This window comes from Rhinolophus hipposideros, assembly GCF_964194185.1.
Source record: "Rhinolophus hipposideros genome assembly, chromosome: 5".
NCBI lineage: Eukaryota > Metazoa > Chordata > Mammalia > Chiroptera > Rhinolophidae > Rhinolophus > Rhinolophus hipposideros.
The window spans coordinates 102,336,223-102,361,054 of NC_138051.1; the positions used below are offsets into that span (position 1 = coordinate 102,336,223).

The 24,832-nt window shown below is 61.0% G+C and overlaps 2 gene segments (V, D, J or C); both read right to left on the reverse strand.

Moving 5' to 3' along the window:
- Positions 1-2,014: 2,014 nt before the first annotated feature.
- On the reverse strand, positions 2,015-5,388 carry LOC308497750 (immunoglobulin heavy constant epsilon-like). The segment is given in 4 exons: positions 3,430-5,388; positions 2,927-3,250; positions 2,526-2,846; positions 2,015-2,449 (listed from the first exon to the last, which is right to left on the reverse strand).
- Positions 5,389-16,601: 11,213 nt separating this feature from the next.
- Positions 16,602-22,978, reverse strand: LOC308497932 (immunoglobulin heavy constant gamma 1-like). The segment is given in 7 exons: positions 22,894-22,978; positions 21,456-21,743; positions 21,066-21,128; positions 20,642-20,968; positions 20,239-20,559; positions 18,788-18,918; positions 16,602-17,751 (listed from the first exon to the last, which is right to left on the reverse strand).
- Between the last annotated feature and the right edge of the window lie 1,854 nt (positions 22,979-24,832).

Below are 24,832 nucleotides of genomic sequence, written 5' to 3' on the forward strand. Positions count from 1 at the left end.
TGGCGGCTGCACGTTGGCGTAGTCGGGGGTGGGCTGGGGCTCCTGCAGGAGGGCAGCGAAGACCCACTTCACCTGTGAGGAGGGCGCGTGAAGGGCTCAGCCCTGACCTGGGCTGTCCCTCTTGCTGGGCCACCCTGGCCCGCCCGTGGCCCTGGAACAGGGGCTCTGTCCCACCTTGAAGAGGGTGACAGAGGCGCTGTAGGTCACACTGAGTAAGAAGAGTGTGATGAAGACGAAGAGGCTGGTCCACATCCCGTCTAGCTCCTCACTCTCGGCTGTCTCCACACACAGGTCCTGGATGTCCAGCTCTGCGGGCACCGGCCAGTCAGCCCCCCCCCCCGGCCTCAGGCACGACAGCGGGGAGGGCTGGCCTCGCCACCTTAGGGAGTGGGGAGCCGGGGGCCCGACGCCTTGGTTCCCAGTGCCCTGGTCTTGGGCAGCCCCTGAGTTGGCTGGTGGCTGTGCGGGTGCAGCTCAGCCCCCTGCCTCTCCTGGCCCCCCAGGTGGCCGCGTTTCCTCCACCTCCACTTCTGTTCTTCTCTCTTGACTGCTTGTCAACAGAGCTCAGCGCTGCTGCCCCACCGCTCACCCTTCTGGGGACGCCCCCCGACGCCCTGCACCGAATCAGGCTGCCCAGCCGACCTGGGGACCCCTCCAAACCGTGCTCGTCGCCGCTGCCAGAGGCTGGGAGGGTCTGAGCTCTGCAGCCCCTGAGTATAGTAGGCGCTCTGAGGGGCTGGCCACGGCCCTGCTCTGGCCCCACCACTGTCCCCCAGACTCCTGCTCCGAGTAGTGAGATGTGCCTGCCTGCCGGTGCCAGCTGGGCGTCTCTGGGCTGTGTCTTCAGAGTGTGGGCTGGCGCTTGTGGCTTTTCATGGTGGGTGCTGGTGTGCTAGGTGTGTGTGTGTGTGTGTGTGTGTGTGTGTGTGTGTGCAGGATGGGAGTGTGGGTCTGGGGGCTGTCACAGGTGCACACCAGCTTGGTACTTAAGGGGTGGGCTTGGCCCCTGGCTCTGATCCCTGCATTCTCCAGGCCCTGGGATGGGGAGTGGGACAGAGCTCACATCCTGGGTACGTGTGTCTCCAAGTGTGTCAGTCAGTCTGTGTGCTGTGTCCTTGTGGGTCAGTGTATACAATCTGTGTGTGTGCGTGTGTGTCCCTGAGTGTCTGTCCTGCCCGTCGTGGGTGCAGCTGACAAGGAGGGTTGGACAGGGGAGGCTGGGCCGCAGGAGGAGGCAGTGTAGGGCCTGCTGCATGTTGGATCCTGTGGCCCAGCTGTGACAGGCAGGAGGGCATGGGAGCCCACTCAAGAGTGTATGTGAGACGTGAGCTCCAGTGTGGGGCACCCACAGTTGGCAGTGCATGCAATGTGGGAGTCACTGCGTGCCTGGCAGTGTGAGTGTGTGAGGCTCAAGGGGGCACACAGGGGAGGGCCAGGCCGGTAGAGTGGGGTGAGCAGCAAGACTGCAGCACTGGGTGCCCCCCTGGCCCAGCAAGACCACATGGGAAGGAGAGGCTCAGAGGGTGGGCTGGGCGAGAGGGCTCGGCGCTGGCCCTGTGCAGGCTTGGGGGGCTGCTCTGGCCCACTTATGCTCAGGTGGTGTTGGCAGGCAGAGTTGTCTGGGGTCCCTGTGTGTTGGCACCTGTGTGAGCTTCTCACTCTGCCCATTCCTCCCGCAGAAGGGCCTGTGTGTGCAGCTAGGCTGGGGATTTTGGACCTTGTCTGTCCAGCCAGCTGGCAGGAGCCTGGGGTGGAGGCCAAGGCTCCCGGGCCTCCTGGAGAGTGGGGGGCTGTGGGCTGGGGTCACCGTGGTCCCTCCCCTGGGACCACACTTGTTCTTAGGACTCCTCCGAGTGAGCAGGACCCATGGTGGAGTGGTGGCGAGGGCCGCAATGTGGACACGACGGTGGACAGAGGCAGGTGTCAGCCCTGCCCCACCCCTCCCGCCCCTCTCTTGGAGGTGCAGTCCTTTGTGCCAAGCCCTGCCCACCCCAAGAACTCTGCGCCCAGGGCTCGGAGCAGGCACGGAGTGTTTATTGACAACATTGGGCAGGAGGTCTGGTGGCCCCTCCCCCTTTCCCAGCAGGATGGAGCCCTGGGAGGGGGCAGGGGCATCAATTACCCGGGTCTTTGGACACCGATTTGTTGAGGGTCCTGGAGTCGGGCAGTGCCTCATGGACCACTTGGCAGGTGAATTTTCTTCTCTTCTCCCAGTCCGCCCGGCTGACCTCCAGGAGGCTGAAGACAAAGAAGGCGGGGCTGGAGCTCTTGGCCTTGAGTGGTTTCGTGGTGGCGTGCTCGCTGGTCTGAATCAGTGCATCATCCTGTAGCCACCGCACAGAGATGTCCGCAGGGAAGAAGTTCTGGATCAGGCAGATGAGGGTGACTATGGTCCCCTGGTTCTCCTCAGGGGGCAGGAACACGTAGACCTCGGGGACAGCACGCTGGCCTGTGGACAGGCGTGGGGTCAGCTGAGGCTCCAGTCAGGGGCCTGTGCCCACCCCTACCCCCAGGCTGTGGCTCACCTGGGGCCTTGCAGATGGTGCGCACGATGGCCTTGGGCAGATGTGGGTGGGTCACTCTGCACTGGTAGGTTACGCCCTCGATCCAGTCGTTGGCGTCCACTGGCAGGGTAGACGTAACGGTGAAAGTCATGTTGAAGTGCTGCTTGTGGTTCTGTGTGGCCGTTTCCTTGAGGCGGTCGCTCTCCCGGAACCACTGCACGCTCATGCCCTCCACGCTGGCCAGGTCCACCACCAGGCAGGTGATCTTTGGCGACTTGTGGACGTACAGGTCGAGGGGGCTGGGTGGGATCAGGTAGACACTCACTCCACGGGGCTCAGATTCTGTGGGGGGGAGGGGCTGCATGAGGCTGAGAGGCCCTTCCCAGCCCTGAGTGTCTGGGGCAGCAGGGTAGGGGCTGTACCTGGGCAGTTTCGGGCATTGCCCTCATAGGTGTGGCCCAGGTAGCTGACCTGGCAGGTGAAGGTATTCTGGGATGTCCACTGGCCCTGGGTGATGTTGAGCTGGCTATAGCAGGAGGCCAGCTTGCCCTCCTGCTTGGGGGGACTCGTGTACGGGAACACGTTCTCCATCTTTTGTCCGTCTGCCAGCCAGGTGACCTCAATGTCCCCTGGGGTGTAGTCGGAGATGAGGCACAGGAGCTGGATGGTGGCATGGGTGTTACCGAGGGGGTCACAGGAGGAGTGGAAGAGCTTCACGGTGGGCTGGGTGACGTTTATGGCGCACGCTGGGGACAGAGGTGGTGGGCGTGATGTTGGCCTCTCAGCCTGTGAGCCCCACTTCCCAGCCCAGGACCCCAAGCACTCTGGGTGTGACCAGCATGGCAGCATTTGAACCCCCGCCACCTAGCCTGCCCCTCCTCCTCTGACAGTGACCACCTGGCTGTAATAGGGCCACCGGGCTCACCGAGTAAGGTCCTGTTGATGGGGGTGGACCCAGCGTGGGCCACGCTGCAGGTGAACTTCTGTTTGGCCCATGCACCTGAGACGGTCAACTGGCTGGAGGTGGTGTACAGGCCGGAGGTTGAATGGAGGGTGGCAGGGAAGGTCGTGGCGCTTTTGTTCAGGGCCCCTGAGTCCCAGGTCACGGTCACTGGCTCAGGGAAGTAGCCCTGGATCAGGCAGCCCAGCGTCACGGAGGTGGCAGCAGCACTGGTATCACTGCAGCAGGAGGCCAACGGGAAGACAGAGGGGCCCTGCCTGGGGGCTGTGGGGTTGGGCTGGGTCAGTGCTGGCTGACCTCTGACCTGGGGCATCCACTCCTGGGGCCCCAGGAGTCTGGGAGGGAGGACTCTGGCCCTAGTGGAAGGAGCATTGGATCCCTACTCCAGCTTCGGGGGACAAAACGGCCCAGGCTCATTTTGGGCTCTTTCTTCATTCTCTAATTCCTCCCAGGACACCCCTTGATGAATCCTTGTGCCCCTGCCAGAAGCTGTCACTGTCACCACCCTCAGCCTTGAGTGGCCAGAACACAGGGTTCTCAGAAGGAGAGGCACCAGCCATTCCTTCAGGCTGAGGTTCAGACCCCATAGCCCCCAATGGGGAATAGGGACGCTGAGATGCCAAGAATCACTAGGCTGCCCCTCACAGACTGAATACCCCCACTCACAGACCCACAGTGGGAAGTAGGGTCCCTGAGGCCCCCAGGAACTGACAAGATGTCCACCTGTAGCCCCCCACTAAGGCCTGGGGATCCAGAGACACCCTCAAGTCCTTAGGAATCACTAGTGTGTCCCTCCCACACCCCAAAGTCTTTGTGGGGCTTGCCATAAGCTTGTCTACTTGCCACTCACCAGGTCCTGCTCCCTGCAGCTGTGGCTGCCCCTTCACCCCGGCCCTCCCTGACCAGCCAGGCTTTCTGGGTGCTCAACCCTCTCTGCTGACCCTGAGGGAGCCCAGTTGCAGCCTCCATGGATAGAGAATGAAGACCCCACAGAGCCCACCTCAGTCCCTCCCTCAATAGGCGACTGCCTGCCCCTCCCCTGGCCATAGAACCTCTACTCCACTCTGCCTGCTGAGCCCAGCGCACGTGACCTTGTGTCAGGACAGCTGGCACCAACCGAGGCCAACCACCTTCGCAGCCCAGCCAGCCCTGTCCAGCTCTGCCCATTTTAGGCCTGCTCACTGGCCCATCCTGGCTCAGATCAGCCCAGGACAGAACATTCCAAGCTATGAAACTCATCTTAGCTCAGCTCACACAATTCAACCAAAGTCATTCCAGATCAGCCCATCTCAACCCGCCAACCAAGGGCACTCTTCCTTAGTAAACTGAGCTCAATATAGCACAACTGAGCTGAGTTAGACAGGCCTTGGAGACTGGCACCAACCTGCTTCACCAGGTTGGGTCCGGGTCCGCTTAGCCAGCTCAGCCCAGCTCAGCCCAGTTCACTTTAGCTTAGCCCTGTTCAGCTCAGCTAAGCCAGCTCAGCCCAGTCCATCTCAGCTCAGCCCAATTCAGCCCAACTAAGCCGAGCTCGGCCCAGCTCACCCCGGTTAACTCCAGTTCAGCCCAGTTCAGCCCAGTTGACCCCAGTTCACCCCAGTTCAGCCCAGCTCAGCCCCACTCAGCCCATTTCAGCCCAGTTCATCCCAGTTCAGCCCAGCTCAGCCCAGTTCAGCCCAGTTCAGCCCAGTTGACCCCAGTTCAGCCCAGCTCAGCCCCACTCAGCCCATTTCAGCCCAATTCACCCCAGTTCATCCCAGCTCAGCCCAGCCCAGTTCACCCCAGTTCACCCCAGTTCAGCCCAGCTCAGCCCCACTCAGCCCATTTCAGCCCAGTTCATCCCAGTTCAGCCCAGCTCAGCCCAGTTCAGCCCAGTTGACCCCAGTTCACCCCAGTTCAGCCCAGCTCAGCCCCACTCAGCCCATTTCAGCCCAGTTCATCCCAGTTCAGCCCAGCTCAGCCCCACTCAGCCCAGTTCAGCCCAGTTAACCCCAGCTCAGCCCAGTTCACCCCAACTCAATCCAGCTCAGCTCAACGCAGCTCAGCCCAGTTCACACCAGCTCAGCTCAGTTCACCCCAACTCAACCAGCTCAGCTCAGCGCAGCTCAGCCCAGTTCACCCCAGTTCACCCCAGCCCAGCCCAGCCCAGTCCAGCTCATCTCACCCCAGTTCATCCCAGCTTAGCTCAGCCCAGCTCAGCCCAGTTCACTTTAGCTTAGCCCTGTTCAGCTCAGTTAAGCCCAGCTCAGCCCAACTATCCCAGTTTAGCTCAGTTCACGCCAGTTAACTGCAGTTCAGCCCAGCTCAGTTCTGCTCACCCCAGTTCAGCCCAGCCCAGCCCAGCTCAGCCCAGTTCAGCCCAGTTCAGCCCAGCTCAGCCCAGCCCAGCCCAGTTCAGCCCAGCCCAGCCCAGTTCACCCCAGTTCAGCCCAGCTCAGCCCAGCTCAGCCCAGCCCAGCTCAGCTCAGTGCAGCCCAGCCTAGCCCATCTTAGCCCAGCCCAGTTCACCCCAGTTCAGCCCAGTTCAGCCCAGCTCAGCCCAGTTCACCCCAATTCAGCCCAGCCCAGCCCAGTTCACCCCAGTTCAGCCCAACTCAGCCCAGTTCAGCCCAGTTCAGCCCAGCCCAGCCCAGCTCACCCCAGTTCAGCCCAGCTCAGCCCAGCTCAGCCCAGCTCAGCCCAGCCCAGCCCAGTTCAGCCCAGCCCAGCCCAGTTCACCCCAGTTCAGCCCAGCCCAGCCCAGCTCAGCCCAGCTCAGCCCAGTTCAGCCCAGTTCAGCCCAGCTCAGCCCAGTTCACCCCAGCTCAGTCCAGTTCACCCCAGCTCAGCCCAGTTCACCCCAGCTCAGCCCAGTTCACCCCAGCTCAGCCCAGCCCAGCCCAGTTCACCCCAGTTCAGCCCAGTTCAGCCCAGTTCAGCCCAGCCCAGCCCAGTTCACCCCAGTTCAACCCAGTTCAGCCCAGCCCAGCCCAGTTCAGCCCAGCCCAGCCCAGTTCAGCCCAGCTCAGCCCAGTTCACCCCAGCCCAGCCCAGTTCACCCCAGCTCAGCCCAGTTCAGCCCAGCTCAGCCCAGTTCACCCCAGCTCAGCCCAGTTCACCCCAGCCCAGCCCAGTTCACCCCAGCCCAGCCCAGTTCATCCCAGCTCAGCCCAGTTCACCCCAGCTCAGCCCAGTTCACCCCAGCTCAGCCCAGTTCACCCCAGTTCAGCCCAGCCCAGCCCAGTTCAACCCAGCTCAGCCCAGTTCAGCCCAGCTTAGCCCAGTTCAGCCCAGCTCAGCCCAGTTCACCCCAGCTCAGCCCAGTTCACCCCAGCCCAGCCCAGTTCAGCCCAGTTTACCCCAGCCCAGCCCAGCCCAGCTCAGCCCAGCCTAGCCCATCTTAGCCCAGCCCAGCCCAGTTCAGCCCAGTTCACCCCAGCCCAGCCCAGCCCAGTCCAGGTCAGTACCACTCAGCTCAGGTCAGCCCAGCCAATCCAGGGCAGTCCAGTCCAGGCTGTCTCAGTTCTGCTCAGTTGGCTGTCCAAATCAGTCTGGTCCAGGACAGCCCGGCTCAGCCCCATGCTGCCCACCCCAGCTGAGTCAAAAAGGCCTTTAGATAGCTCAGCTCAGCACAGCCTGGCCTATCTCAGGCCACCCAGCTCACTCAGGCTATCACAGTTCAGCCTGGCTGAGGATAGCTCAGATGGACCAGCCTGGCCCAATTGAGCCAAGGATAGCTCATGTGCCTCCGATTAGCTCTGTCCACACAAGCCACACCCAGCCTGGCCCAGCCCACCTTAGCCAGGCCAGCTCAGGCCAGAGGACATGGCCCCAGCCCAGACCAGCTCAGCCCAGTTCATCCCTGCTCAGCCCAGCTCAGCCCAGCTTAGCTCAGGTCTGCTTAGCCCAGGTCAGGTCAGCTCAGGACAGTTCAGCCCAGCTGGCCAGCTCGGCCCACCTTAGTCAGCCCACGCCAGGCCAGAGGATGTGGCCCCCGGCCAGTCTGCTATCTAGTGCAGTACAGACAGCTCATTGCTGCTTTCCCCCTGACCCTGGGCTGGTGGCCACTCTGCTGGCAGACCCACACCCAGCCCACTGTCCACCCTTTGCGTGATCCCTGCCCTCAGCCTTGGGCCCTGCCCCAGCCCTGTCCCACCCGAGGTTCTTGGCTCCTTGTCATCTCCAGGTTGGCTGTGGGCAACTCTCGTTTCCCTGGGTCCCTGTTCAGGGAAGGGACAGCTGCGAGACAAGCAGTGACCATTAGGCTCGGTCCATGCTGGGTGGGCAATCCAGGTGTCCTCTTCCTGGCAGTGGTCCAGGCAACCTGACCCTCACTGATGCTTGGACCAGCCCCAGAAGGGGGGTACCTGGAGTGCCGGAATCCTCCGTCAGGTATCATGGACGGTGTGGCCCGTACCCACGGTCTGCAGCTCCCTGGATAGGCTCCCAGGTGCCGTCAATCATTAGAAACCATTGTTATTTTTACATCCAGACAATAGGGCCTAGGGGGAGGGGAGCTCTGCCTCAGTGCTCTCAGCTAAAAATGGGGTGGGAATCCCCAGAGACCTGGGCAGCGCTGGGAGTTCCCTTCTCTTTCTCTGTTCTTGGGAAGTTGATTGAGTGATGGGGTGGGTCTCGGGGAAGCATCTGTGCTGTGGCTGAAGTGCCCTCCTCTCTGGCCTCGTCCCCTGGCCTCCACTGCCCAGCTTGTGGTCCCTCTCCCTTGATGCCATGGCCCACTGGGTCAGCAGACACCAGTAGTCACCGAGCTGCCCTGAGGAGCGACTGGGCACCAGGCACTGCGACCGCCGCTCCCAGGGCTGTCCTGGGAGGATGAGGCGGTGGCCACTGATGTCTCAGAAGTGGAGGCCTGTGTGGGCCACGTGCCTGAGCCATGAATGGAGGGCTCCCCTGTGGCTGCCCAGCGGGGTGAGCTGGGGTGGGCCCAGAGAGGGCAGCTTCAAGTGTGCGTGTACAGACAGGTCTACAGGGAACAGGCAGGCCTGGGTACCTGCTGGTTGGCGACCTTGCCCATCACCCACATGTTCACTCCCATGTCACTGTTCTGTGCCATGGGCACCCATGAGGGTGTGGGGCCAAGTGATGGGTGGCTCCAGGTCTTGCCTTCACACTGTGGACGTGTCTAGGAGGTCTGTGTGTCCCCAGAAGCTCCCTAAGGCCCATGTGCACATACGGGGAGGCCATGGGAAACTGTCAGCCCAGCTCATCGCTGCTGGGAGGGGATATGCAGAGCTTTGGAGAGGAAGACATCAGGACACTGTCCCCTGGATCTGGGACATCCAGGGCCGGTGGTCACTGTGCAAGGAGGCTGTGTGGAGTTGGCTCTGTCAGGCCTGGCGCCCTCGGAAGACCTGCTGCCTGGCCCGGCTGGGTGGGGTGGGCTGACCAGGTGCACTGGCCAGGGCCCCCAGGGCTGACTCCTGGTCTGTCACACCCTGCCCTTGGCCCTGGGAGACACTGTGTGGGAGGCCGAGCGAGCAACATAGAGTTCCTTGGAAGCACCCGTGACTGAGAAAAACTGGGCTGGGGAGCAGAACCCCAGTGGGCGGGGGGGCAGGCCCAGGCCAGGTGGTGCTTGCACATGTGGGAGTGAGCGGGGATAGGGGCTCCACCTGGCCACCCTGCCCTTCTCCCTGAGCTGTGGGTATTTGGGGCCGGGGCCTCAGTGCCCAGCTAGCCTCCAGGCTCTACCCTGACGTCCGAGAACATGCTGGGTTGCTGGTGCCGTGGCAGGAACGGCATTGGGGGTGGACCCTGTCTCTAGCCTTGGCTGCCTTTGGGGTTCCTTGATCTTAGAGGAGAAAGGCTCCCCAAGGTCGTCCTAGCTCTGGGCACACAGGTCTGTGTGGCCCTGACCCAGCCTCCAGGAATTGTCCTGGTCCCTCCCCCTTCTGTCCAGGGGTGGCCTGGGTGCTCCTGTCCTGCCTGTGGAGTCCCCCCCCCACAGCAGGCATGTGCCCCAGCCCTCCCTGACACAAAGCTGTGGCCCAACCTGGGTGCTCTTGTATGACTCAGGACAGAACCTGCATCTAAATGAGCTGCACCTGAGCTCTGCATGTGAGTGCGTGCGTCTGTGACATGCACAGTGCATGTGTCTGTGTGCACATGTGTACACATGTGTGTGAGTTCATCATGTGACATGCACAGTGTGCACGTACATGTGTGTCTGGGGGACCAGGGGGAAGTGTGCTTTCCCTACCCCCACCCTTGAAAGACCCTCCTGACCCAGGAGGGCTGTGGGGCAGCAGCTATAAGGACACAGCTGCTGCTCATCTGTGTGTGACTGGCCTGGGCAGGATCATATTTCTCGGCGTCCACAAGACCCCTCAGGGCCAACCTGACCACACTGGAGGACGTGAAGCCTGGAGCTGCGACCTTCCCGCTCCTGAATGCCCCAGCTCAGGACCCCATCTGGTTAGGAAGTTCCCAAGGAGCTGGGCTGTGGGGACTGGCAGGAGGTTAGATGGGGCCTGGCCGACAGCACAGGATCGGGGGCTTTGAGCCTGGGAAATCTGACACCCCTTTGGAGGCCTGTGGGCTGACCAGGGACCAACGCCAGCCCTGGCTGATGGGCCACATGGAGGGAACCAGGTTGCAGTGGTCACTGTGCAAGGAGGCTGTGTAGAGTTGGCTCTGTCAGGCCTGGCGCCCTCAGAAGACCCAGGAAGGGCTGCTGCATGGGCCCTTTCACAGTGGACTTAGCCGGGGGCAAGCCCCAGCGTTCTCCTGGGCAATGAGTCCTGCCAACCTCTTTGTTGACCTTGGTTGTGACCCCCAAATGCAGGCTCGCAGGTGCTCCAGTCCTCCCACAAAGCTTCAGTGCCCCAGGGCAGGCCTGGCTCCACCTCTCACCACTCCTTCCTGGGGCTGGCGGAACCACCTCGGGCCTCCTGCCATCCTCTCCACCCGGGATGGCCCTGCCCACGGCCCCTGCCTCCAGCCATGTGCCTGCCTCCCCAGCAAAGCTGCCATTCAAGGTGGCAGCATGGTGTCTCCTGTTCTAATTTAAATGCTTCCATTATCTGTGAGCTCGAGTGTCTCTTTAGACGCCAGGGAGCCATCTGCACGTCTCCACCTTCACTCTTCCTTTGTTTCTAAAGGTTTTCTCGGCACTTCCTTGAGAGTCTGCAAGACAGTCATTCTAGAGCCAGTCCTGCTTGGTTCTGAACGTGTGACAACCTTCTCCTGATTAGTCCCATGTCTAGTCATGTTGTTATTGTGTCGTTCATTTAACAGAAACCCTGGATTTCCATGTGGTCAAACTTCAAGGCTTGTATTTTGGGGGTTGGAGAACTCTGTTACCAGCTGTATGAGTGCCCTGTGGCTCCCATAACAAAGCTCCACAAATGTGGTGGCTTAAAGCCACAGAAATTCATTCTCTCGTATTCTGGAAGTCAGAAGTCGGAAATCAAGGTGAGGGCAGGGCTCTGCTTCATGTGGAGGCTCTTGTGGAGGGCCTGGTGGCTACTGACATGACTGCAATCCTGCCTATGTCTTCACGTGGCCTCTGCCCTGGGTGTCTCTGTGTGTCACCTCTTCTTTTAAGACCACTGAGCACTGGACTTGGGACCCCTCTGCAATCTACTGTGATCTCATCTCAAGATCCTCTACCTAAATACATCAGCAGACATCCTGGAAGCCCCTCCCACTCTAAAGATGCCATTGTTTTCTGGCTACCAGTTGTTCCAATGACAAGCCAAATATAATTTGTTCCCTGTACATATGTGTTATTTCTCTGGCTACTTTCAAGATAGCTCTTTAGCTTTGTTTATATCAGTTTGACATGAAGTGCACAGGCAAGAAACATTATATCCTATGTATCATCAGGAATTGGTGACCTTGGATCTGTAAATTGATATTATCACCGCACTGGGAAACTTGCAGTCTTTATTTCTTCAAAGACTTTTTCTGCCCCATTCTCTCTCTTGGCTTCTTGTGAGACTCCAGTTTCACACATTTTGGATGCTTCGTATTGTCCACTGAGTCTTTTTCATTTTCCCCCCAGTATTTATCTTGCTACTCTTTGGATTGGTTTCAAACGAATTTCTGTTGATATATATGTAAGTCTTCTGACCTTTCTTATGCCTTCTCCAATCATCTGCTGTTAACTCACAAAGTGGCCTTTTAAAAAATTTCAAAATTGTACCTGGTAGTTCTAGAATTTTCCTTTGGTTCTTGTAAACAATTTAGATTTTTCTGTAGAGATTCTCTATCTATTCACTCATTATGAGCACACTTTCCTTTAAGTCTTTGAACATACATATAATGGCTGGTTTCATACGCTTATCTGATAATTGGGTCTGTGTCTACATCATCTGTGGGTTGATCGCCATTGAGTACTTTATACTTTGACCAGGGGTCACATTTTCTTATTTCTTTGCATACTTAGTAAGTTTTGAACATATCCTGGATGTTGTGGATGAGATGTTGTGCAGACTATGGATTTTATTCTCTTCCTTGGAAACATTCTTATTTGATGTCAGGAGACAGCTTGACAGGACTCTGTCTCCAGAATCTGCCTTCTGTGAGGGTGGCAGTAGCTTAGGTCTCCTCAGTTCTTTCAGTCTCCCAGCTGGTGTTTTCTGCCAAGACCTTTGGCGTTTCCCCTACACTTGCACAGTTGAGGGGTCAGCCAAGGATTTGAGTAGCGTTTACATGCAGATTTTGGGGTTCTCCTTCTGTGGCTTCCAGCTGCTCTTGAAATGCAGCCCTGAATCCCAAGGTCTGACGCCTCTAGCCAGGGTGGCTACATTTTCTGCTTGCCTTTGGTCATTCCCCAGTGCCTTCAAAAAAACAGTTTTTCCAGAGTTTACAACTGCTATTTGCAAAGGGTTAGTGTGGTACAAGCTGGCCCATGACTTCTGGGATGAGGACTGCTTTCTCTCACGTGGTTTTCATTTTCACTTTCCTAATAACTAGTGTGGTTCAGCATCCTTTTCAAATGTTTTATGGCTACAGGGATATCTTTTTTGAAGCATCTGTTTAATTCTCTTGACCATTTCTCTATTGAATTGCTTGAGTTTTCTTTCTTTTCTTTCCTTTTCCTTTGACTTGTGGGACCTGTTTCTCTCAGTTGTATATGTTTGCAGGAGAAATTATGGAAGACTTTGATGTGGAGCAGAAGGTTTTCTTGTGTCTTCACGGACAGCAAGGTGTTGTCCTGCACAGACTTCCCAGTCTCCTGGCTCAATGGGGTCTCCGCGCTTCTCATTGTTTTTGAGCTATTTTACAACTCTGTCCACTGCACGTGACTGATGGCAATGCCAAGCGTTTTTGGGAAGACACGTGATTCTTTCCTGCCTCCCATTTATAAACTCATTTCTGCATTCTTGATCCAACTATATAAATGTAGTACTTTGAATTCTACTTTGAACTGGTCTTAACACCTCAATTAATGAGTCTAATGAAAATTCTGAGATGTGTTCATTATATGTCTATGTGGGGGTCATCATTATGTCACCTTTTGAAGACTAGTCTGTAGCACGTTTCTAATTCTTCTGCCCCGTGGCCCCACTACCTATGTCTAGGATGTTCACGGCTGGTGGGCAGGACACCAAGTGGGGAGAAGCAGACCCACCATGGCCACCCCTTCCTTCAGGGCACCCCTGGGAAAGCTGCCCCTTAGCCCATAGACTGGGCTCCATTTCTTCTGTTACGCGTGGCCTCACAGCCCCGATACGTCCCATTCACAGAACTTGGCACAATGGTCCTCGCTGGCCTGTGGGACGATTTACCTCACGTCAGCCTTTGCTCTGGTCTCTGGCAGTCGGAGGCCGTTCAGTCCAGTGAGCTCGGCGTCTGACAGTCACGGCAGAGTTACCATCCGGTTAGTAGTGGTGAAGTGGGTAAGTGGCCTGCATCTTCACAGACTTTCCATGGCTTCCATCTCTCCAAATATCTCCAGGCTGGAGGGTCCTGTCTCCAAGGGCAGGAATCACCTGCTTGTCTGTCTGTCTGTCTAAATCTATCTATCTATCATCTATCATCTGTCTTCACTTGTCTGTTGCCTACCCATCATCTGTCTCCTGTCAGTTGTTACCGTGAGAACCTTGACTGACAGTCTCTAAAAACTCTGTAAAAGTTAGTACACCATGTGCTTGTCAGTGTGGCTATTGTCACATCTTATGCTGTCCGAGTGTTTACTCTGAGTCGTCACATTTTGATGACGCTGCACCAGTCAGCTATGCCAGGATATACCTTGGTAACAACCTTCCCAATGAAAGGGCTACAGTAGCACAGGCTTGTTTCTCTCTCTTGGTTGCCTTTACTGCAGCTTCTCCGGGACTTCTCTGGATTCAGCCAAAGGAGCAGGCGCTCACTGGAACGCACCGTTCTCAGGGCAGAGGAGCAGAGCCTGGTGGACCCGTGCACATTCCTTTGGCTGAGGCAGGGGCCGATGGGTGCTGGCATGGAGGGGTGGGGGAGTGAGGGTGGGGACGGTCACTGACCTAACCCAGGATGAAGGTGTGCTCAGGAGCCCAGGGACCAGCTGCCTGAGAGCCAGTGCATCCGCCGGGTCCCATGTTCTGTGCCTTCCTGGGTCTTTGTCACCCAATGCCATCGGTCCCTCACTTGGTGTGCTGTGGGCAGCCCTGCTGCCCCCTCAGCCCCTTCCCTGGCCTGGCCCTCTGCAGCCTGTATTTGAAAAGAGCCTGGGATGGCAAGGTGGTGGTGCCGTAGTTCCGAGTCGTGCCAATGCTGTGACGGACCTCACACGTGTGCCAGCCCCAGTCTGGGTCTGGGCCAGCCCTTGGTGTGCCTTTGCTGTGCTGTCTGCCAGTTTGCAGAGCAGGACTCTTAAGTCCACATGGACGATGAGGTAGGGACTGGCCCTGGCCTGAGGAGCTACGGGCTCCTGGGGAGACAGATACACGTGGGTACTGAGCAGGACGGCTGCACGGACACAGGATGGGGACAGCACAGTGCTTTCTGCTGGTGCTGAGGGGGGACACACAGAGAAGGCAGGGAGCTCAGAGCTGAGAGGGGAGAAGTTGTGTGTGGGGTAAAGGGACGCCAGGGAAGGGGCAGCGTGATGGGCCCAGTGGTCAGTACCTGCGTGTGCAGACAGGGTGCTGTGCGTGTGCACATGAAGATCTTGTGTGAGGCCCTGTGTGTGTGTGAGACGCAGAGGGAGCTGTGTGTGGACCAGGTGGGTCACTGACAGGCGCGTGTCCGCGCTGGGGCTTGGGGTTGGAGGCTCCAGGAGGTGAGGAGGCAGCGGCAGGTGGGCCTCGGCCTCACACAAGGACAGGTGCAGGGGCTCCGGCTGGTGGGGGGTCCCTGGAGAGGTGGGGGTGCCACATGGTTCCACATGTTGGAAGGTCACAGGCTGGAGCCTTGGGCAGGTGGGCAGTTCTTGAGGACATGCCTGTGTCAGACCAGAGAGGATAGCCCAAGCCAAGGCCTCGTGCTCAGTGTGCAGGTTGCAGGGTCAGCCAGCGTAGGGGCTTCTGGAGGGAGGGTGGGTTGGCTAGAGGGGTCAGCCGTGACCCAGGTGACGGCAGTGAGGGCCAAGGCCTTGGATAGAGAGGGAGAAGGGGCTGGGCAGGCTGGGTGGCCATTGGCAAGTCCAGCTCGCTGGTGAAGTGTCAGGGTGCAGGAGATGGAGGGCGTGGGTGACCCTCAGGACGGTCACCTGGGGCCCTGAAGGCAGAGTGCAGCACGCTGCTCACGGAGTGTCTCAGCCCGGATGCGAGATGCTCCCCGCTGCACGACCTCCCGTCGGGCCTGGCCCCCACGGGAGCACTGCAGCCCCTTCGCTACACAGCTCTCTCCCACCCAGGAAACTGGCAGACTCTGTGACCAAACTCCTGGCTCCTGGTGCTTCCCAGGCTGGCCCCTACGCAGCACAGCACCATCTCCTTTTGTGGAGCTTCTACCGAGAAGAGCCGACGACTGGGTCCTGCACCCGCCTCAGGGCTGCGTGTCTCCTACAACCCAGGAGCGTCTCTGGGGAGCTGAGGCCCGTTCATCTGACTTGGAATCGGCAGGACGGATGGGACCCCAGCCCCGTGTCTGTGCAGGACAAGCTTGGCTGCACCTTTGCTGGCAGCAGTCCTGGGGCCACCCGTCCTGACCCTTCAGTACAGCCCACTTGCCCCTCCACACCATGGAAAATGCCCACGTCCCCTGTGCAAATCCAGGTCACGTTCAGCCCGCGTGGAAACTCCTCCCTGCTGAGTTCTTACTGACTGAGCCCTGAGCAGGGTCGGGCTTTTTTGGCCACCTCTGTGCCTTCTGGCCTGGCCTTTGCTGGCGCACACACACACAGACACACACACAGACACACACACATACACGAACTTGCACATACATACATGTACGCACACATACATGTCCACACACACATGCACATCCACACACGACCTCCTATGCATGCACACACACAGATCGTCATACACACACGTGTTCACAGACACAGGTATACACACACACACACACACACACACACACACACACACACACACACACTCAATCCTCATTCCTGGCACCCAGCTGGCCTGTTTTGGCCTGAATTGTGTCCCCCAAATTCACATTGAAGCCCTGGTCCCCACAGAATGTGGCTGTTTTTGGAGATGAGGTTTTTCAGGATTTAATAAATTAAAGTGAAGCCATTAGGGTGGGCTCTAGTCCAGTCTAACCAGTGTCCTTCTAAGAAGAGGAGAAAAGGACACAAACACAGTGACGGCCATGTGAGGACACAGGGAGAAGGCCCGTCCACGCGCCCAGGAGCGAGGCCTCAGGAGGAACCAGCCCTGCAGGCCCCTGACCTGGGACTTCCGGCCTCCAGGACTGGAGAGAATCCGTTTCTGCTGTCCCAGCTGCCCAGGTGTGGTGCCGTGTCACAGCAGCACGTGCTGACTGGTACCCCGTAATGTGTGTCTTGCTCCTGTCACGGTCAGAGCCAGGAGCTCCTCCTGCATGCAGCCCCCAGGCTCAAGCCTGCACCCACACGACCCCAGTGGCTCCTCACAGGCCACCTTCCTCACCCACTGGGAACCAGGGACTGCTGGGGGCCTGGACCCCGAGCTGGAGAGCAGGGGCAGGAGGGAGGGCGCTGGGAGGAGGCCGCGTGCGTCTGCCAGACTATGATGTCATGAGGCACGTCAGCTGAGCAAGACTCCCCAGTCAGATATGGAATTTTTAAGGATGTTTTATTGTCATTTAAAAAAAGAGAAACAGTAAAGAAAATCAATGGGCTCCAGAAAATTAAAAAGAAAAAGCAACCCAGGCTACAAGGTGGTGTTTCCTTTGCATAATGTCTCACTGTGCAGCCCCTACAGTCTTGGGGGTCCATCTCTCCTTCCTTCCAAGCCAGATGTGCTCACTGGCGTTTGCTGAAGACATGAGGGGACATTGCGACCAGAGGTGTGAGGCCCTGGGAGCCCGCTCCTTCCCGATGGCTCCTCAAGCAGAGGGCTCTCTTCAGTCCTCCCTCCTCTCAGCCCCGTCCCCCACGCCGGGGCTTAGGCCCCTGTCCTCCAGGCGCCCTGCACCCCAACACCCATGGAGGCTGCATCCCGCCCACCAGGGACCTGCTCACCAGGTGCCCCTCCAGGACTCACGCTGGCCGGTCGCCCTGCCTCCCTGGGCATGTACAGCCCCGGCCCAGGCCTTTCTCCAAGGCTCTCCTCTGGTGGAGGCAACCTGAGTGACCGTGAGGGAACTTCTGGAAGCTTCCGGTGGGGGTCTATGGCCCTTCCTTGCCTTGAGGTGGATGTTTCCACTCAGGATCCTCTCAGGAACGCTGTGTCCTGGAGCCCGGCATGGACGGGCTTCACACGGGAGCTGGGTCCTGCCCAGTGGACCCGGGACGCAGGGCCCCCACCTCCTCCAGGATGAGCTTGCACATTGACCCCAGGCAGTGAGGTCTGGGGCGAGGATGCCCCGCTCTGTGGCCCTTGGTGTCGCATGGCCCTCGGGCGGTTTCTTGGGCTGCTGCGGAGGGGCTGGCAAGCGTCTTTCAGCTCAGGCTGGGGCGGAGCCTGCTGTCCACTCGCTTCTCCAAAGGGGTGGCTCAGGGCTAGGACGCAGCCCGTAGTGGCCATGAGGCCAGAGCAGGGGAGGTGCAGGCCCAGGGTGGCCGTGGGATCAGAGGGCAGCTAGGTCAGAAGGCAGAGAACAGGTGTGGGCAGCAGGCTGGTGGCCCTGGGTCCCCGGCGGGGCCTAGGGCAGCCCTGGACATCCGCCTAGGCGGTGGCGCTAAGCCCCCTGCCCAATCATGTTCCTGTAGTCGGGAACGATGGTTCGCTTTAGTTCTACCACCGAGGAGAAGATCCATTTCACCTGCAGGTAGTGCGAGGACCCACATCAGTCTCCCCAGGGCCAGTGAGGGAGGGCCAGGTGGGGACAGCATGGGACAGTGTGGGACAGTGAGGGGACAGTGCGGGAATGTGTGGGAGGGTCAGGTGGGGCTGATGTGGGAACAGTGTGGGGACAGTGCGAAATAGTGAGGGACAGTGAGGGCAAGTGAGGGACTGTGACGGACAGTGTGGGGACAGCATGGGGACAGTGTTGGGATGGCATGGGATAGTGTGAGGACAGCATGGGGACAGTGTGGGGATGGCATGGGGACAGTGTTGGGATGGCATGGGATAGTGTGAGGACAGCATGGGGATAGTGTGAGGACAGCATGGGGACAGTGTGGGGACAGCATGGGGACAGTGTGGGGATGGCGTGGGGACAGTGTGGGGATGGCATGGGGATAGTGTGGGGACGGCATGGGGACAGTGTGGGGATGGCATGGGGATAGTGTGAGGACAGCATGGGGACAGTGTGGGGATGGCATGGGGATAGTGTGAGGACAGCATGGGGACAGTGTGGGGACAGCATGGGGACAGTGTGGGGATGGCATGGGGATAGAGTGAGGACAGCATGGGGACAGTGTGAGGACAGCATGGGGACAGTGTGGGGACAGCATGGGGACAGTGTGGGGATGGCATGGGGACAGTGTGGGGATGGCATGGGGATAGTGTGGGGACGGCATGGGGACAGTGTGGGGATGGCATGGGGATAGTGTGAGGACAGCATGGGGACAGTGTGGGGATGGCATGGGGATAGAGTGAGGACAGCATGGGGACAGTGTGGGGACAGCATGGGGACAGTGTGGGGACAGCATGGGGACAGTGTTGGGATGGCATGGGGATAGAGTGAGGACAGCATGGGGACAGTGTGGGGACAGCATGGGGACAGTGTGGGGACAGCATGGGGACAGTGTGGGGATGGCATGGGGATAGTGTGAGGACAGCATGGGGACAGTGTGGGGATGGCATGGGGACAGTGTGGGGACAGCATGGGGACAGTGTGGGGATGGCGGGCCCACCTTGAAGAGGGTGACGGTGGCACTGTAGCACACGCTGAGCAGGAAGAGGGTGATGAAGATGGAGATGGTGGTCCACAGCCCATCTAGCTCCCCGTCCTGGGCCTCTGCACAGCTGTCATCCAGGAGCACCTCTGGACAGGGAAGGGGTGGTCAGTGCTGGCCCACCATGGCAGAGCCTTGTGGGGATCCCGTCTGTGACAGTGTGGGAGCCCCCGCCAGGCTGGGCCAGGGGCGCCCAGATCCCGCGTCCCTCCAACTTGGGCCCCAGATCTCCGCCTGGCCTCTCTCCTCTCAGCCACCCTGCACTGGACCCTGGGGAGAAGGCAGCCTGACCCGCAAGGCAGAGGCCAGGCCTGTGTGCAGCCCATCCAGCCAGTCCTCTGCCTCTCCCGGGGGTTGAGCCAGTGCCAGGACGGTGCTGAGCGTGTGCCAAGTGCAGCAGCAGCTGGGGTGCTGGGACCAGGGGGCATGTCCAAGGGCTGGTCTGGGTGTGGGGGCTTTCTGCCTGTCAGGGAAGGTGTCGGTGCCCTGGGCAGGAGGAGGGCTGGTGTCTGAGCTGTTCAGTGTGTGGACAAGGCACTGAGTGGCCCCTGGGGCATTGGAGGGCGTGGGGCCAGGCTGGTGTCCATGTGGAGGTTCACGGGTCCTGCTCCATGCTGTGGTCTGGGCCTGTGCAGGGTGTCCCGTGGGAGGCCCTAAAGTGTGTGTGCAGGAATGTGCACGTGTGTGCATGTGTGAAGATGTCTCCATGAGCTGGTGTTGCTCAGCAGGAGTGGCTTGTTTCCAATGCGTATGGGCTCAGTGTCCATGGGGGCATTGGGACAGTCCCTTCCGTGGGCCCTGTGCCTGTCTCTGACCCTTTGGGGCAGGAGGATGAGTGCTCAGGAGTCGACAGGCCTGCCCCAGGCAGGACAAGCCAGACAGAGTCACTGCATCTGAGGGTGGGTGGGGGCCGTGATCGTGAGGGCAAGGACGGCCTGTGTCCTTATCATGGGCCAGGCACGTCCCCCGTGTGGACACAGAGCCCCTGAGAGACCAGTGCACAGGGAACCCAGGAGACAAAGAAGCACTGCCTCAGTGTGGGCTTGCACAGAGGTGGGACTGAGCTCTCATGTCCTGTGGGGCTCCCAAAGGGCCCTGCCCCATCCACACCTGCAGCCTGGAGTGGTCATGGTGAGGGGCCTGAGGAGGGGCCTTAGCTGCGAAGCCCCTCCCCTGTCCTGGGCGGCCTGTGCAGACCCACAGGCTCTGCGTCTCGCCCCCCGCCCGGTGGGACCGGCTCCCTCCCCTGGTGGTGACAGCCAGCTCAGAGGCCGGCCTGAGCTTGTCTCAGAAAGAACCATCACAGCGTCGCGGGGTCCCAGGGCGGAGCTGGGTGCTTTATTTCATGCTGGGGGCCCAGGGTGTGTACAAGGGTGGGCGCGCTGGGCGCAGGACGCGCGCTCATTTACCGGGGCTTCGGGAGATGGATTTCTGGGTGTAGTGGTTGTGCAAGGCCTCGTGCATGACTGCACAGGTGATGCTGTGTCCCTGCTGCCACCGGCCCTTGTCCAAGGAGAGCTTGCTGTACAGGAAGTAGGACCCGTCAGTGTCCAGCTGGGGCGGGGTGGTCCTGTACTTGTCCTCCGGCTCTGGCTGCCCGTTGCTCTGCCACTCCACGTTGATGTCAGACGGGTGGAAGTCTTTGACCAGGCAGGTCACGCTGACCGTGTCCTTGTTCAGCTCGTCCGCGTGCGGGGCCAGGATGTACAGCTGCGGCTCCCGGACCTGCCCTGTGGGACGGGGTCAGCACAGACGGTCACTCCCAGGCAGGGGCCAGCCCCCGCGACCCTGCCCTTGCCCGTGCGTGCCCACCTTTGGCCTTGGAGATGCTGCGCTGCACAGGGGCCGGCATGTCCTTGTTCTCCACCTTGCACTTGAACTCCTTGCCCTGCAGCCAGTCCTGGTGCAGGATGGGGAGGGTGCCCACCACACGCAAGGTGCTGTTGAACTGCTCCTCCTTAGACGTCACCTTGCCCGTGTTCACCTCCTTGCCGTCCACGTACCAGGTGAACTTGACGGAGGCCCCCTGAGCCACGTCCACCACCACACACGTGACCTCAGGCGCGCGGGAGATCATGAGGGTGTCCTTGGGTTTCGGGGGGAAGATGAAGACGGACGGCCCTCCCGGGATTTCAGGAGCTTGTGTGGGAGACACAGGGCTGGGGGTCAGCACCTCGGCGGGCCTCCCCGGGCACTTGTCCCCCTGTGGGCCCCCGTCTTGGGGCGGCTGACTTACCTGGGCATTTGGGACAGTTGGAACAGTTGGATGGGTCAGGTTGAGATGTGGGTACTTTGGGCACTGCAGAGAGAGCAAATGGGGGTTACTGGGAGCTGCCGGGACCTGGGGGGATGGCCCTGGGGGTGGGCTTAGGTCTGAGACCAGCACCTGCTTCGGTGGGCTCAGAGGCCGGGGTCGGGGTGCCCAGGCTGGGCCCAGCCTGGGCCTGGTGGAAACTCCCAGAGGACCCCTCCCCGAGCTTGGGGGGCTCTTCATGTTCAGGAGACTGACAGAGCCCTGCCTGCTGCTCTGGGCTGGGCCAGCCATCCCTGCCACGTGGTCCATCCAGGCATGAGGGCTGGCCCGGCCTGTGTGCTAGAGGCCGGCCTCCCGTGGCTATGCTCTTACCTGTCACGTCCACCTTGGTGCTGCTGGCCGGGTGGTTTACGTTGCAGGTGAAGGTCTGGCTGTTCCAGTTGCTGGTGGGCACTGTCACCATGCTGCTGAGAGAGTAGAGCCCGGACCGCAGGACGGACGGGAAGGTGTGCACGCCGCTGGTCAGGGCGCCCGAGTTCCAGGACACGGTCACTGGCTCGGGAAAATAGCCGGACACCAGGCAAGCCAGGGACGCCGTGGAGCCAGACGTGACTCCACAGCTGGGGGACAGCGGGAACACCTTCGGGGCTGTGGTGGAGGCTGCAAGAGAAGGGGCCGTGTGACTGCCAGCGCCTCACCCCTGCGAAGGTCTGGGCAGGGTCAGGTGCCCGGGCTGGGGCAGTGCTGAACCCAGTGCCCGTCGCCACTGTGTCCAGGCAGTCTGCAGCCCAGCTGCCCCGCGTGGCCCTCTGTGGCTGCGGGTGCTGGACTCATCAGCCCCATCAGAGCTGGACGGCCACCTGCATTGCAGCCCCCCAGATCCCAGCCCTCTGTCCCCACTGAGCCTCTGTCTGAGTCCTGACCGGTGGCCCCTGCGTCTGGCTGGCTTTCACTGGTCCCCTGGTCTTCCCAGTCTGGCCCTGCCCCAGGCGAGCAGGCTTCCCCAGGTGTGGTGGGCCTGTGCCACCCACTGGCCCTGCTCTGCTCATGTTAGAATCTCCTTCTTGGAAGCCCCATCTCTGTGCCCCCGCCGCCCAGCCCAGGCTCCTAATCGGACTCTGGGGCCGCCAGCCCCTCCCAGGGCCCGCCTGGCATGGCTGCCTGAGCTCACTCACACCCTCCCACTCAGTGATCCCTGCACTCAGCCGTCCCAACGCTAGGCCGGCCCAGGGCATCCTGTCCTCCCTGAGTGCAGGCGGGAACCTGGCACTGTCCTTGGCACTCCTCTCCTTCCTCCTACCAGCACCCCAGGCCCCAGTGTGGGCCAGGCCTGTCCCCTGCCCTGGGCCCCTCTGCCCAGCCCCAGGGCCCTGCCACCTCCCTCAGCCCTACCCCCCGCAGCCTCAGCCAGAGGCCCCACAAGACCCCATCGGCCCTGCTGCTTCCCTCTGCCGGGTCCAGGGCCCTGTGCCACCCCCATGCTGTCACGTGTCCACCCCTGCTGTCCCATGTCATCACAGGTCCCCAGAGCAGTGCCCCTGGGGTCAAGAACTTTGGCCCTTAGGACCCCTCTGGGGTGCCCCTCCAGCCCCAGAGCTGGTCCAGCCAGGGTCCCCATGCCACACCAGCTTGCTGTCCACCTGGTCCCAGCTGGGCCCTCACCTGGCTTGCACTCTCCTGCACAGGGAGGCTACCAGGGCCCCATCCCTCAGCCGTCTCTGCGGCTCCCACCGAGTCATGAGCTCCTCAGGTCTGGCCCCTGTCCCTTGAGCTCCTGGGCTGACCCTGCCCTCCGGCCCTCCCAGCTCACCTGTCCAGGCCCGGCTGCTCCCCCTCTCTGTGTCTCGCTGGCTCACCTCCTCCCAGCTGCCTGCGTCCTCTTTCTGGCCCCTCATACTGAGCCCTGGTCTCCTGACCATCTGAGCTGGGTTTTGCCAGCTCAGGCTGAAGCCATCCTTGCCCTTGGCTTCGTTTTCCCCTACCTTGGGCCCCTCAACTAACCAGATGGACCCCTGCCCTACCTCTGCCAGATGCCCGGCTGAGTCCTTGCACAGACTTTCATACCTGCAACAGTCCTGCCCTCCTCCCTGCAGCTCCTGGCCAAACTGCCCCCTTCCCGATGGCCCCAGGATAGCTCTCCACTCATCTGCTCACCCTTCCTGAGAGTCTCGAGAGCCTGGGGCAGCCCCCGCCATGCCCCTGCCCAGTGGTCACCTGCACAGGTCACCCAGTGGTTGACACAGCTCTGCCAGCTCCCCCGACTCCCAGGGCAGCTCCCTGCCCTGCCACCTGCCCCCTGCTCACCTGCACAGCTCTGCCAGCTCCCCCGACCCCAGGGCAGCTCCCTGCCCTGCCACCTGCCCCCTGCTCACCTGCACAGCTCTGCCAGCTCCCTGTCCCCCAGGGCAGCTCCCTGCCCTGCCACCTGCCCCCTGCTCACCTGCACAGCTCTGCCAGCTCCCTGTCCCCCAGGGCAGCTCCCTGCCCTGCCACCTGCCCCCTGCTCACCTGCACAGCTCTGCCAGCTCCCCGACCCCCAGGGCAGCTCCCTGCCCTGCCACCTGCCCCCTGCTCACCTGCACAGCTCTGCCAGCTCCCCCGACCCCCAGGGCAGCTCCCTGCCCTGCCACCTGCCCCCTGCTCACCTGCACAGCTCTGCCAGCTCCCCCGACCCCCAGGGCAGCTCCCTGCCCTGCCACCTGCCCCCTGCTCACCTGCACAGCTCTGCCAGCTCCCCCGACCCCCAGGGCAGCTCCCTGCCCTGCCACCTGCCCCCTGCTCACCTGCAAGCTCTGCCAGCTCCCCCGACCCCCAGGGCAGCTCCCTGCCCTGCCACCTGCCCCCTGCTCACCTGCACAGCTCTGCCAGCTCCCCCGACCCCAGGGCAGCTCCCTGCCCTGCCACCTGCCCCCTGCTCACCTGCACAGCTCTGCCAGCTCCCTGTCCCCCAGGGCAGCTCCCTGCCCTGCCACCTGCCCCCTGCTCACCTGCACAGCTCTGCCAGCTCCCCCGACCCCCAGGGCAGCTCCCTGCCCTGCCACCTGCCCCCTGCTCACCTGCACAGCTCTGCCAGCTCCCCCGACCCCCAGGGCAGCTCCCTGCCCTGCCAACTGCCCCCTGCTCACCTGCACAGCTCTGCCAGCTCCCCCGACCCCCAGGGCAGCGCCCTGCCCTGCCAACTGCCCCCTGCTCACCTGCACAGCTCTGCCAGCTCCCCCGACCCCCAGGGCAGCTCCCTGCCCTGCCACCTGCCCCCTGCTCACCTGCACAGCTCTGCCAGCTCCCCCGACCCCCAGGGCAGCGCCCTGCCCTGCCACCTGCCCCCTGCTCACCTGCACAGCTCTGCCAGCTCCCCCGACCCCCAGGGCAGCTCCCTGCCCTGCCAACTGCCCCCTGCTCACCTGCACAGCTCTGCCAGCTCCCCCGACCCCCAGGGCAGCTCCCTGCCCTGCCAACTGCCCCCTGCTCACCTGCACAGCTCTGCCAGCTCCCCGACCCCCAGGGCAGCTCCCTGCCCTGCCACCTGCCCCCTGCTCACCTGCACAGCTCTGCCAGCTCCCCCGACCCCCAGGGCAGCTCCCTGCCCTGCCACCTGCCCCCTGCTCACCTGCACAGCTCTGCCAGCTCCCCCGACCCCCAGGGCAGCTCCCTGCCCTGCCACCTGCCCCCTGCTCACCTGCACAGCTCTGCCAGCTCCCCCGACCCCCAGGGCAGCTCCCTGCCCTGCCACCTGCCCCCTGCTCACCTGC